We start from the raw sequence: 6,363 nt of genomic DNA on the forward strand, positions 1-6,363 counted from the left end.
TTCAGGCTTTTACCTGAAATGCTCAACACTTTTGCACCAACCACGTCCTACTTTGCGTCGGGAAATATCACGAGCAGATTCACCAATGTTCTTGAAAATGAGATAATCATGAACATTTGTAAAACCAGCACTCCTAGCTAGATGTGTCATATTCCCTGTGGCTTCAAGACCTTGTTCTTTATGGCAAGTTCTACAGATGCAGCAGTTTGTGCAGCCAGGTCCACACCCGTTCCTACACCTGGGACAAACCCAAGCATTACGTTCCTGCATTTCCAACCTAATGTCCATGTCTTCTAAAGTCAGTTTGCATATCGATTACATTGAAGAAAATGGTTGAAAACCTTTGCAAGCTAAACAAACCTCGACATGAAGAACGATGCTCAATTAGATATTGTTTCCTTCATTATATTTGAAGATCAAATTGACAAACTTACTTTTATGGCTTCTGTCAACACATTCCCTTGGAGAAATTCAAGAGAGAACTCACACATGATAAAAGATATTCACACAGGCAAATGATTTCTGAGATAAACTAGCACGAAATAACCATTCAGTGGCTGACATTATTCTTGACCTACAAGACTCTTTATTCTCCTGTCCTTCCTGCCCTTATTATACAATACAGATGAGAAATTTCCTTCGAGTGGATCTCTTCAGAGTTTATTGTGTTATTTTTAAAAGAAGCATTTATGTTCTCATTTTGGGAAAATCACTTTTTATAACCCCTGTAAGAAATAGTGGGATTTTGCTGTTTAAGAAAGTAACTGCTCAATATTGAGAAAGTGACAGGGAAGCTGGGTTTGTCTCCAAGATTCAGTTTACTCGATCGATCATTTTGTGCTCTTGTATTTTTAGCTTCTATTTGTTTTCTGTACTTACCTCCGGGCATCTGTGAATGAGCCCTTTTATGAATTTATTCGAGGCTGACAGAGCCATACAATAAAACTTGTGATGAGAATCACAAGTGGTAAAATTTTTGCAAACGATGCAGTTTTGTCCATGCTGTTTGTTTACCTCAAGATATGTTGTTCCTATGCATTTTTTTTTAATTTATAAATTGAATCAATATTACTTGTGAAACTCAGTCAACTTTATAATCCAGGGCTCTATGCCTGCCATGGTTTCATCCTGGGTCGTTTGCAAGGTGATGCCCTATCTCAATCACTAAACCAGCCCAATGGAATTGGTTCGTGCTTTTCAGAAATTAACATCACGGATTGGTCACCATGAACAGGAAATGTTATTCCACTCAGCCTTGCAGTTGATCTAGATGGAAGTTATTTGAGATAAAATCCCCATCCTCCTGTAGAGGGGTAACAAATAAACACATTTTGGGTAGTGTTAACACTCAAGTTGTTCCCTTTGACTCCTAAGGGAATATGACCGAGGTAACCACAAACCAATCTTTGGATTGCAGGTCCTAGCCTACATGCAATCAGAGAGGGCTCTCTCTTTATAATTTAGCTTTGTTTAAGGGATGATTTTAGGCTAGATATGATGCACATGGGTTTTGTTTGAGTTTGGTGAGATGGTTGATCTATTCAAGCAGAGTTGGCATGCAAAGTGTAAGAAGTTCAAACCATTGGGCATGGAGTCAATGAATGTGAACTAAAGGGTGTGTTTTCCTGGCATAAGAGGGAAATATGGAGCAGGATAGCTACGCATGGCACAATGATTAATGCTGGAACAAGGATGAAATGGAGGTCAGGGGATGAGAGGCAGTTAAGGATCTCTCATCCAGCCAAAGAGGGAAAGTGGATGAAGGCTAAATAGGAGAAATTAAGGATTCCTAAACAGCATTCAGAAATGAGAAATAGCTTAAACATGATCAATTAAGTATGCATATTCATCACTAATTCAGAGGAAAACATAGAAAAGTTACAAGAATTGAGCACAGAGGGCATGAAAGACAATTCTGATCTATTCCTTCTTCCTGCAACATAGATTATGATATATATATGATACTGATACATATAAACTGATAAACAGAGGGAGAAAAGACTTATTGGACCATGAGCAAGCACGAGAGTTCCATATCAAGCTCTTCAGCCATTTAAAGCACAACCAGCCAGTTCAGATGCAAATATTCCAGCAATCTTTGATTACAGAAGCTCTCAACATATACATCACAAGTCTAGAATGAGAAATACAACCAACCAACCCCTTTCACAATGCATAGGGTGGTATAAATAGAGAAAATATCTAAAAAAATATCTACAACAGTAGATCTGAAGAAATAAATGTCTCTAACCTGACATTTATTGTAACAAATGCCTAAAAATAACTCTAAGAACCGCGCAGGAGGCAACAGCCATAAGAATGAATAAATATTGGTCCTTTGCTGCAATGCGTTGGCAATTTTGCTATAACTATGCCTTGGGACTTGCAGCACCGCTCATATGTGTCTTCATACACAGTTTCTGCAAAATCTAGTCCTGGTTCACTTGAACTGCCTCTTTTAGGCGGTTCTGCTGCTGCTAAGTGGCTTTAACACATTTAATAATGAGTTGGTGAGCTTTGATGGCCCTGAGCTGCTTCATTGACTTTGAGTGATCCCATTATTTCCATCTTCTTTTCATTTAAAGTCCTCCGCTGATTCATGACTGATACACTTTGCCGGTTCACTGATACTCTTTTGCTATTGGATCGGGCTTTCTCTTCCCTCCGAAGCACTTCAAACTGTCAAATCGCCCCTGCTTTATCTCTTTATGGCCAAAAATACTGCTGTAAAGCTTTCTGTGGCCTATAGAGGAGCATCGGCACTGGCCGATCAAAAGTTTCCAAAAAATGAAGAAATGACTGTAAAATAGAGGAGGATGCGCGGACTGGAGGCTTGTCGGGGCCGAAATCTGCATTTTGGAGCAATCTGGGCCTGGAGCGATCCATAATTGCTAAAGCATGTCTTGTCTTCTTTGCTGTTGGGCCGCACAAGGGCACCGAACTGATACATGCAAAAATGGCCCATTTCCCTTTTATAAAGCAAAAACACTTTAACACATGAAAATCCATCAAAAATGAGCGGGAGCGATTACCTTTGCCAAAATTAGATCTGGGCCGTTGGATCTGGTGCGGGCCGATCCAACGGCTGGCGCTAAATCGATGATTGGCGAATCTTCTGAATATGTGATCGGCGACATAGCGGAGGCTGCGACATAATATTGACCATCGGATGAGCAACTGGATCGGACGGTCATGATCTATTCGCTATATCGCATCGGGGCAGGCAGTGTTGCATATATACAAAACTTGCGATGGGCCGATCGCCGATATCGCATTGGCGATCGACCATCGAGGAGGAATGGGCGATGCAATAATACATATGGGCGGAGCGATGCGATATTATGGGTGATCGGCATATCGCGTCAGCAAAGGTCAAGGGGTTTGGAGCCTTAACCTTTGCGTGACCATGATAAGTGATAATGCAATAATATATGACTTTGCGATGGATTTGCGATAAAGGTAAAATATATGAAAAACATGCGTTTGCGGTAGAAATAATGGAATGCGATAGAAATGCGATAATGGATGGATTCCGATAGCGATATTGCTTTTGGGTGCGATAGCGATATTGCATCAGCGGAGGGGTCGGGCATGTTATATGGGCCAACAATGCTATTTGAGACCTCCGACAATGATATTGCGTCGGAGGGGGGAAAGGAGCAATCAGAGGGGGGTTCTAATGATCAGAGAAGGGTTTTTGTGCTTTGGAAAGGGTTTCTTTGGTCAGAGGGAGTTTTATATGCATATGGAAGGAGTCCAAGTGCATCAGAGGAAGGGTTTTATGCTTTGGGAGGGGTTTTAGTGCATCGGAGGGGGTCCGAAGCATGGAAAGGAGGGTTTTATGACTTGAAAAGGTGAAAACATGGCTGATGGAGGGTTTTTATAGGTGAAAGGAGGGATTTTATGCATAGGAAGGAGTCCTAATGCATTGGGAGATGGCTAGATGAGTGAAATGAGGGCTCTTACTAAGTTTCAGGCAAACTTAGTAATTCCCAAGGCATACTTATGGTTATTTTTCAACCAGCGGGAGGGGATATGTATATAGGGGAGCTATTTAGCATAATTTAGTAGGGTAAGGGGAAATAGAGAGGGATTTACATAATATAGTTAGAGGTTAATATGAATTGTGAATAAAGAGCGCTAAGGATAGAAATCTTAGGCTATAAAGGGGAAATAGAACTTATTAGAGAACATGTGAACACTCCTTAAGTAAAGCAGATCTTTACCAAGGCAAATGATATGAAACATGATGAATTTAAGAGATATCAAGCAGATCTTGACCTCTTTGGGGAAGTTAGTGAGTGATTTGGGGAAGGGGAAGAAGGGGAAGTTAAACATGCCTCGCTTGAGCTGCTCCGAATGAAAATTGCCCCATACTTGTGATCTGAAATAGATTTGACACTTGAAAATATGAAATGGATCACAAATGATCATTCAGCCACCACAAAACTACCTACCCAGCCTACTTACCTAGCATTTTATCTTCTTTTTGGTTTGGGTGCACTTGAACTAGCAAACCCAGCTTTTCATTCTTTTCTTTTTGCTATCCTCCTATCTAAGTCGACCCTTATTTCTTTCGGGGCTCAGATTAAGCTGTTGAGCGCCCAAGATTCTCTACCTATCTACAAATCTGCCAAGATTAAATAGTTTGGACAGATATTTATTCTCTATATTCTAAAACAAGAAATTGAAACCTAGGGAGGCCAAGATTAAGCTATTTAGCCTTCCCTTAACTGAAAATTCTTCAAAAATGGAATAACTCATCAAAATTGGAATACAGCAGTGGAATTTAGACTCGCACACTTTCATGGCCTCTTCTTTGGCCTGTTTTGGAAATATGGAGCATTGCAGCATGCAAAGTATGACATATTTGGCATGTAAAAATGTTAATCATGAAATATGAACACCTGTTGAAACAGGAGGCTAACAGTGGCTCCACTTAGGGATGGCTTTTCCTTGTGAAAAGTCAAGAACAGCAGGTCAGACTGCCTTGATCTTCAATTGTTGTTGTACTCTAAAAACTTCCCTTTGCTGGCTGCTTTATTTATATGTATGACAGCAGACTTGAAGAGCTTAGGGCCTTCACTTCAGGCTTCAACTGCAACAAGCTTTCTATCCAAACAGAAAACTGAAATCCTACCCACCTACTCTAATCAGCACTTACTTTGATGGTTAGGTGAAATGAAATAGCCAATGTAGCTACTTAAGTATTATAAACATCAGTGAGCTTTGCTGCTTGTGCTTGTTGGTGCTTAAAACTAAGATCTTGCAATCAGATATAGCTTTGTTGACCTTTGAGGAGATAAGACAGGTTTCGATCTCCTTTGTTGAATCTAAACACTGTATAAAAGGGTCCTGCAACATATATACACATTTGCTGGGCTGAATTAAAGAACTGTACAAAGGTTTGGGATCACTATCATGCTTTGGAATTGGGAGACTATCAACAACTTGATATTGAACCTTGCAGCCTTCTAATGGAGAAGAGCAGTGATTTATTTCATCATTTAATCTGCTAGCAGATGAATCATTCAAAATATGGAATGATACTTGCAATTCATTTCAAACAGGCTCAAATGGTACATGACAGGCTTGCGCTGGCTGCTCCTCTTCTTCTTTAAAAAACTCAGATGGCTGAAAACATAGAGGCAGGGGATCCACTTGGATCATTTGGTCACATGCTACTGCTTCTGAGTCTTCCTCAATCTAATATTTGATGGCTCTTTGGGGCTGCAAATCTAGAGGTAATGCATTAGGAGCAAGGATTTGACTCTCCTCTAGATGATCAATATCAAAACACGCTGACACTTGATTATTAACTACATGATAATTCTCCCTAATAAACTGAAAAGATTCAAAACAAAATGGTAAATTTCCTTCGTTGAAATCAAAATTCTCTGCATTTTCCTCCTCCTCTTCATAGCTGTTATGAATGGGTTGGTCACTGATTTCAGGCTATTGAGCCTGAATGCTTCTTTCTGCCAAAATAGGATCGGATTCCTCTACAAGGCTGATTTGGATTTGAGGCGCAAATTCATCATCATATTGATCATATTTGGGCAGGCAGCTGAAAGAAGAGAAGCTGTTATATTCACATAGTATATCAGGAGACTGCTCCTTCACATATGGCTGTATGAATATGTCATCTATTTTGTGGCAGGTTTGTTCATGAATATCATTACTTTCCTCTTGCAAAACAGATCTGTTCTGGTGCTCTAAACATTCCACTTTCATTGTGATCAGCTGCATCATTTCCTCTGACTTTTGTAACACACTATGAAGTCTTTCCTTTTCCTCTGCTTTGCGCTGCTCCTCCCTCATTTTCAGATTTGCCTCCACGTCCACAGCCATGTCTTGCATCTG

The sequence above is a fragment of the Pinus tabuliformis genome, chromosome 5_2, assembly GCF_031772625.1.
Source record: "Pinus tabuliformis cultivar Carrire ecotype Pingquan chromosome 5_2, CPIR1, whole genome shotgun sequence".
Classification (NCBI taxonomy): Eukaryota; Viridiplantae; Streptophyta; class Pinopsida; order Pinales; family Pinaceae; genus Pinus; species Pinus tabuliformis.